Here is an 8,885-nt window from a genome sequence, read left to right on the forward strand (position 1 = left end):
CTATTCAAACCCAAAGACTTGTTTAGTACCTGCTATTCTCCCAGCTCAGTGCCCAGCACTGAGATACCACCTGTGAGCCTCACTCTTCCACCTTCTTCTTCTTCTCATCCAGTCTGTCGCCAAGTCTGTAATTCTGCTTTAGAAGGCTGGGTTGAGTCTCTCTCCCTGAAAGGCAGCCAAGCTAGATGGCTAAGAGGGGGGGGGGGCCCTGAAGCCAGACAACTGCATTTGAATTCTCGCTGAGGCTTTTCTGTGGCTGAATTTCCTCATCTGTAAAATAGGAGTGGGAGGATTTCAAGCAGTGGTTTTCAACTAGGGTTTTGATTTGCATCCCAAGTGACATCGGGAGACATTTTTTGGTTGTCTAAATGTAGGTGGGGGAGGATGCTATTCATCTGGTGGGCAGAGGCCTGGAATGCTGCTAAATTTCCTGTGATGCACAGGATAGCACCTCTCCCTGCTTCAACAAAGAACTGCCAGTCCCAGATGGTAATAGTGCTGGGGCTGAGAAACCCTGATATCATGTATCAGTTCATGAAGAGTGCTGTCATTCCCAGCTCTCATCCTCTTATCTGCTCCAGTTTGGTCAATTATACTAGGTTATGTCCCCAAATCTCCCTTCATTCCAGTGCCAGAATTGTTGTTAAAATCCCAGCAGGCCGTGCTACTATAGTCGCTTAATACCCTGTTGGTCCCCAGAACTAACAGCAGGGATGGAAATCTACACCTGTTTCACAAGCACTGAAGGCAGAACCTGTGTGTATTAGAGTTTGAGAATCACTGTCTTACAGAATAAAATCTAACCTCTGATGTTGGCACACCTGGTTATTCATGACCGGCCTCAACTTACCTTCCCAGCCTAACTCTGTGCAATTTCCTGTGTGTGCCTGCCATATACCCAATTCACTAATCTTTTGGTATTCTAGGTCCTGACTTTTTGGAATGCCCTTCCTCATTGGCTGGCAAATTCCTGCTTGTCCTTGAGGTCTAGAAGTCAAGTCCCTTTCTGGGTGGAGCATTCTTCAGGTCCTGTAGACTGTCACTCCCTGCTACCCCAGCCCCGGTCCTCCTCCCTTTTTTTCCTTCAATCTCTCTCTCTTGTAGTATGTGCTGCATTGTATAGGAATCCCTAGTTCACCTCCCTATGGCTCTTTATGTACCCAGGACCTAGCGCAGTGCCGTGCTCACGTGGTGCGTAAGCTTGTGGGCTTTGGAGTGAGGCTGTCTGAGTTCAGGTCCCAGCTCTGCCACTTATTAACTCTGCTCAGTGACCCTGAGCATGTTGACTCAGTCTGTCAAAGCCTGATTGGTAAAATAGGAAGAAAAAGTCTGCCTTCTCTGCAAAGTAGTGTGAGTAACTAAGGAGATAATAATTGTTCGTTTTAATACTAAGTGCCTACCTCTGTGCCAGGACGTGATTCAGGTGTAGCATTTTATGCTTTTCCTCACTTCATCTTCATAACAGTGCTTTAAAGTTAGTACTGGTATTACCCTATTTTCCAGACAAAGAAACAGAGGCACAGAGAGGCTAAGTAGTTTGGCCAAAGTCACGCAGTAAGTGATGGGTAGGACCAGGATTCACACCAGACATCTAGACTATAGAACACACTCTTCACACTGTGAGGGTAAAGGGCTTAGCCTAATGCTGTGCATGTAGTACGTGCTCAGTAAACGTGAGCTGTGGTTTGTTATGTGCGCTAATGAGAGCTGAAGTCCATTGGGTTTTCCATCTACACCACACTAGTGATCTAAGACTGCCGTTAGTTTTACAATTCCTCTTTCTTTCCTCTCCTCCTCAGCTGCCCTCAGCCACAGAGGGACAGGATATTGGGGTCAGTCCACTGTGTCACAGTGCCAGATCAGCACCAATGAACTTGATACTAAATGGAACCTTCAGCTTTGTCTTTTCCAAGCATGTGCCCCCTGCAGTGTGCCCCTAGCACATAAATATTGCTGAAATCAATCAGTGAATGGGGGATGGATGGGTGAATGCCACCAACTGGGTCTCCTACCTTATACTTGATCGGGTGCAGAGTATTTCTCCAAGTGTTTTGAGGAACATTTGTGTATATTAAAGGTAAAGCTTGCTAAGAGAATTTAATGGCCCATACGGGGTTTTAGAGAACCAGGTTTGGAACCAGTTACTGATGTGCCATGTGGATTGTGTGCGACACCGGATCCTAGGTTATGGCTGGTCATGTCACCAGTCTGGAATCTTTTATTTCCCCGAATGCGGCCCTGGGCTTTGAAAGCTGAGTCTCCTCCTTGCTGGTCCCTTGGCCACTTACTTGGTAGACCAGATTGCCTTACACAGATCCCTGCACATTTGTGTACTCTGGCTTCCTCCACATCTGCAATCCCCTGAACTGGCTTATTTTGGCAGAGTGCCCCCCATACCTTCAGTGGGACAAAGTTACCTGGTGTGTGCAAGGCCTTATGGCTTTGTTAGGGGCTGCAGAAATACTCCAGGAAGGCTGCTTTTGAGGGTGGACAGGGTGAGAGCTTCCCTGCCCATCAGCACATCAGAGACCCTTAGACCCAGACTCTCTCTGCCTGTAGGCATTACCCTGGGTCTCCTGCATCACCCACCAGCTGCCTAATCTGAGAAACAGAGTGCCCTGGGGTCCCAATGCCTGGAGTAAAAGTCAGTCCCCAGATCCCTGGGCATCAGTTGCATTTTCACTGAGGCTTTCATAGCCTGGTCCAGAAGAGAAACTAGCCCAGCAGGGAATGTCAGGCCCGGCGCCAGGTGTTCAGACCTCTGATGTCACACTTTGTTGACTGCTGTCTTGGGAAGCACCTGTGAACTGACCAGATTCTTAATTAAGCTGGTTTCTGCTTGTGTGTCTGGTTCTAGGGAGAGACATCTCACCCTGTGTCTGTGAGCTGTGTTCCCCATGAAACATACCCTGTTTGACTCTATGTGGAATCCTGTTTGGTGCTGTCAGGGGTGTTTGGTCTAGACCAGACTCGACTAGAGTGGTGATGGGATCTTGAGGTGTTAGGCTGTGCTTGGAATACATGTGGGATGCGTAGCTCTGTGCTGGATGCCAGAGACACAAACATGAAGAAGACATGGTCCTTATCATCAGGGTCACAGTCCATGACTTGTGATGGACACATGATAGGTCATCAAAGTGTGTTAAATGGTACCAGACAGATCTGAGCAGAGAACCGGCAGCTCAGAGGAACCAGCCACTGTCTCTGCTAGAGGAGTTAGCAAAGTCTTCTGAGAGCAGAGGATGGTTGGCCCGGGTCTTCATGTAGGAGCTTGCTGGGTTTGGGGGACTGGTGACGATGGCTGTTGCAGATAGGAATGTGCGTGGTGCAGAACCAAGAAAGGGCCTGGCGGACGTCGCAATAATGTTGGGACTGGAGAGCTGGAGATGGGACTGGGAAGTGGCTTTGACTTTCAGCAGTCCAGGAGCCTGTTCCTGCCGTTGGGAGACAATGGGGTGACCTTCAAAGCCCAGGTGTGCTGAGCTCTTTGAATGGAGGCCCCGCCTCCTGTCTCTGCTGGCCTGCCTCTTTCCTCCTGGGACAGTGGGACCAGAGCCCAGAGGAGAGACAGTGTCTCTAGTAAGCAAAGAAAGCACAATCACAAACAAAGCTGTGCCCCATGGTTGGGCATCGTTTTTTGTTTTCTTTTCAAGGCTGTGGCTGATGGACTGTGACGGCCCCTTCTGAGTCTGGAGTTTTGAACATTACCTTTAGAGCATCCAAAAGTCTGGATGAATTACTATGTAATTGATAAGTTTTTCATAACTTAGAAGGAGGAAGAGAGAGAGAGAGAGACAGAGAAAGAGACAGACAGGGAGAGAGACGCAGAGACAGAGAGAGAGACGACACACACACAGATAGATACCGATCAGATCTGTCTTAAATAAACTCAGCAGGGGACCCAGCAGATCAACTGTCAGAATGGACACATTTCCTGGAAATTGAGTCACGTTTGCAGTTCTTCTCTTCGACCCCAAAGCCTTTGCATAGATTTCACCACAGGTGATGGGTACATATGCTTATTGATTGGGTGATCTATGTAGGTGTTTCTGTAGGATGTCCCAGACTTTAATCATTTACTCACCACCTAGTGACCTCTTGGTACCTTGGAGGTACTTAATGAGTGACAAATGAGTGAATGAATGCTCTAGCATGAAAGTCACATTCTATCTCCGCTCAAGGTGCCCGTGGCCTGAATGGGGAGATAGACAAGAAAACAGACCAACACAGCACAGTGGACTAGTGCCCTGACAGAGAAGACACGGGTGCAGGGGAAGACCCAGTCCACACAGGAGTCAGGAACAGAAACAGGGGAGGGTGGTCTGTTCTGAACATCCTCCCTCCAGGGAACGTGGTCCCTAGGTAGGCTTTGAAAGCTGAGAACCTAGGTGTTTCCCAGTGTTCCACTGTAGTAGTGACTCCTGGGGTGGGTGTCAGGCCCCATTAAAGGGCTTTATATGCCTATTTTGCATTGATGCCCACAGCCACCCTCCGAGGTTGATACCAGAGGAGGAGAAAGGGTCCCACCCACAGCTAGAAGGAGGACCTGGGATCAGATTCAGGCCACTGGACTCCAAGCCCTCCACCATTGCCCCAGACAGCCTCAGGATGGTCATATTACCATCGAAGGTGCTTTTAGAAAAGGAAATTTTCAGGAGGGAAAGTGCAGGTGGGTGGGCTGCTGAGGCCAGGGAAAGAACAGCCATTTCCTCCTGGTTTCCCCTCTTTCCCTCTCCCCTGCCTGACGTCTGAGACCCTGCCCTGGGGTTCAGCACCTCTCCCTGTCTCCTCTTGCCCCTCTTTGATCACCTGGGCAGCTTGCACTTTGTCCTCCACTGTGAGAGAAGGCGGAAATGCCGCTTAGTGGAGAAGTCACCATAAACTTGTGAGAAAAAGAAGGCTTTTTACAGAACACCTGCTGTAATTTAAGCCTCTCCCCTTTGCCCTGTGCCCTCCTGCCTGTTTTACTCAGACAGGCAGCCGCTGCAGGGAACAGATTTCAGGGGATCTTGTTTCTGCTCACAGACCCCGATCAAAGGCCTGCCTGAGCCATCTTGCCCTGGGCACGGACACAAACACGGACACGCTTGTCCTTTCACTGGCTCGTCTTGTTAGGACAAGACAGGCCACAGCCAGCCATGCGTGGGAGGGGGCGGGAAGGGCTGTTACTGGAAGACACGTGTAGTACCTTCTTGAAGCTCCTGTTCTGTGTGCCACAGGGCTGAGCAGCCTCGGACAGCAGCTCCCTTCTTTCCTGCAGTGAGATGTGCCGGTAAACCTGGGGGTGGGTAGGGTGAGCCCTGGAAGGGGTGTCAGCATAGCCATGTACCTGCTGCAAGGACCCGGTCCCTTCGTCTCTCAGCAGGTGAGTTACATGGGCAGGATGGCTGGCCTGGAAATTCTCCAGTGTTAGAGCCTGCTTCATGTCAAAGCAGCGCAGTGCAGAAGACGATGACTTGGACATTTAGAGTCTGGAAAAGACACATGAAATTGGAGTATCCCTATGGGTGGCCTTGTGTGTCCACTCAGCTCAAGCCGTCAGTGTTTACTGACACCCCTGTGTGCGGAGCCCAGTTCCAGGCCTTGGGGACACAAAGATGAACAAGATACTCTTCCTTCCCGGGAACTTTAGCAATCCGGTGTGGAGACAGGTGAATCAGAGGTAGCAACGCAGCATTTTACTGTCCATCTCTCTCATTAAAGTGAGTTCTCTGAAAGCTGGACATGTGTCTTATTGATTCTCAAATACTGGAGCCTACTGGAAACCCTGGAGCATAGTAGGTGCTTGGTAGTGCATGTTGCCCCACTCCAAAATGCTGCGCTAGAGGCCATCGCAGAGTGCTGTGGGCATCCAGGTGAGGGACACTAACTGAACTCAGCTTGGCAGCGGGTGGGTCCAAGAGGACGTGCATCTAGGAGGCCAAGATGGGGGCATCCAGGCTGGTGAGAGAAGAAGGGCATCCCAGGCAGAGGGACCAGCAAGAAGGACAGCATGGCTGGGTGAGCAGGCCTGGAGGGCTCCAAAGAAGTGAGGGAGGGAGGCAGGTCTCTAAATGGACAAAGTAATCACATCAGGGAGAACCTTGCTGAAGAGTGTGTATTTTATTCTGCACTGGGGAGCTATGGCAGGATTTCACACAGAAGAGACACTAAGTCAGAGTTTCATTGTGAAAATAGACCTCTCTGGCAATAGAGTGGATATTGAAGAGGAATAAGACTGGTGGCAGGAAGGCCAGTTAGGACACCATTGCATGTAATAGGGTGGGAAAGCTGATTTGAAGTCAGACGAACACCAGTCCACATCCCAGCCCCACAATGTCTTTGTGTAACTTAGGCTGTTAATTAAACGTCTCTGAGCCTGTCTTCTCACCTGAAAACAGGGACTCTACTTCCTGCCACGTGGATGGTATGGACAGTGGTCAGGGTTCTGTATGATGAAGTATGTGAAGTCTCTACTACACTGATTGATCCCTAATCGGCATGTGAAAATAGTGGCTATTATTGTTAGTATTATTAATATTATTATTATTATTTAATCTTCACCCAAGGATATGTTCATTGATTTTAGAGAGGGAGGAAGGGGGAGAGAGAGAGAGAGACAGAGAAACACTGACATGAAAGAGAAACATCTATCGGTTGCCTCCCACATGAACCCCAACCAGGGATCGAACCTGCAACCTCTTGGTATATGAGACAATGCTCCAACCAAGTGAGCCACCCAGCCAGGGCGCCAATAATATTGTATAATATTATGGTTGCTTATTATCATCCAGGTGAAAGATAGTGAGGTTCTATCTAAGACACTGGTAATAAAGGTGGAAGATAGGGCACTGACTCAGGAAATACTTTGGCAATAAAGTTGACACAATAAAGTTGATCAAGTGGGGGAGTAAGGGATGGGCAGGAGTCTAGGATGACTCTGGGATTTTGGCCTGGGCAACAAAGAGGCAGCATAGTAGGGCTATTCATTAGGAGAGATAGCGGAGGAAAAGGAGGAAGAGCAGCATTTGCAGGAAAAGATGAGCTCATGGTCAGACACACTGAATGAAGCATCTCCGTGATGGCCAGGGAGACACGTCTAGTGGGCACATGGTTTTGTAGGTTGACATTATGGAGAGAGGTGTTAAAGAAGATGCACGTGTAAACTTCTGACTAAAGTAATGAAGTCATGGCGTGACTCGGTTGCTCAAGGAGAGTGTAGAGTATGGGAAAAGGAATCATAATGGCTACTGTTGATTGAATGTGTACTGTGTGCTGTAAATACTTTATGTGGATTAATCCTCTTAATAACCTTTGCTAGGAAACACTATAATTATACCTGTTTTTCAAATGAATAGACTGAGGCACGGGGATAGTAATTGCCCAAGGCCATACAGACAGATACAAGTGATGGACCTGGGGTTTTAGCCCAGGCAGCCAGGATCCAGGGCCTGCGCTGTCAAGGTCTGTGCCAGACTGCCTGTGCAAGTGGGGGGCCTGGGTCACAACGCTGACCTCTGATGTGGGGAAGGAGAGGACCTAGTGAAGGCAGTGGAGGGGGAGGCTGGGCAGAGAAGGTAGTAAGAGATGGGAGACTGGAACGAGGGGGAAGAGTTTCCAGGAGGGGGAATCAATAGCATTAAGTGATGTGGAAATGACTAAGAAAAGAAATACAATATCCTTAGATTTGGGAATTAGGAGGCTATTGGTGACTTAGTGGAGTTTGAAAGACGAGGTTGGCTGAGGAACAAATGTGGGGTGAGGAAGCGGAGACACCAAGCATAGGCAATTCCTTCCAGAAGCTAGGCTATGAGAGTATCAGGAAGAGAAGGTGGTAACCAGAGTTGTTAGGTAGAGGGATTGTTTGGGAGATGGAAAAACCTGTTAATATAAAAATGGGGAGAGACAGAGCCAGAGGAGGCCCCACGAAGTGGCCACAAAGATCTGTGTGCACTGGGAAGGCACCTCTGTGCTGACTTTCCTCTTCCACACAGATCTGAAATTTTTCTCCGAATGTTCTGGACAACTTCCTTATTATGGTTAGAAGTCACTTAGAAGTCCCTGATAGGTGTTTGGGACTTTCAGCTTTTATCAGGTAGGGTAGAAAAAATTTCTTTTGCAATACCCAATTGTGAATCGTTACGTGTTGTGAAGTCCAGACCATACCAAAGTCATGTGCAGTACATCCTCCTCTGAATTTGTCTTTGAAATATTCTCTGAGAGGGCCCAGTGTGCTCTGTAGACATCAGGGTGGTAAGGGGAATAGGTGGCACAAAGCCTTGAGGGGAGAGGAAGGGACACAGCGTAATGGGGGTTGGGTTTGGGGTGGGTGGGGGAGGGGAGGGGACAGGACACTGTCTTTGAACTGAACCTAAGACAGCAGATCCCCTGAGCAGAGGGAAAGGTGATTGGGCAGAAGGTAAGTCTGTAGAAGGAGACAGTTGCTTGGATCTTACAGGAAATGGGAGACACATTATAAGGAGGTGTGCTGGGTGACAACTCTGTGCTTAGTAAGACCCTAGAAGCCTAGATGATTTGGCTGCTGCCATTTTCATTCTTAATAATGGAAAAGACGGACATTTCCTTGTTAATGCTTTGTTACCAGGCTTAAAGGACACAGGCTCAGTAGGATCTGAGGAGATGTATTTATTTAGAGCCAAAGGCAACCTCTGTGTTTAATACATAAAACTCCTTTGTAGTTCAGACCAGAGGCAGATACCATAGAGGGTTAATATTTGACCTAAACAAGAAAATCAGCTTTGCCTTGGTTCATAGTGCTGCCGTCCCTAGGGCTCAGGGCTGCCAACTTCATAAACTTGCTTTGGTTGAAAATGCATCTTTGCTCTTCCTGGCAACGTCTCATGAAATAGACACATCTCCACAGAGGGCCTTTGTGGATGGATCTG

Source organism: Desmodus rotundus, chromosome 5, assembly GCF_022682495.2.
Source record: "Desmodus rotundus isolate HL8 chromosome 5, HLdesRot8A.1, whole genome shotgun sequence".
NCBI lineage: Eukaryota > Metazoa > Chordata > Mammalia > Chiroptera > Phyllostomidae > Desmodus > Desmodus rotundus.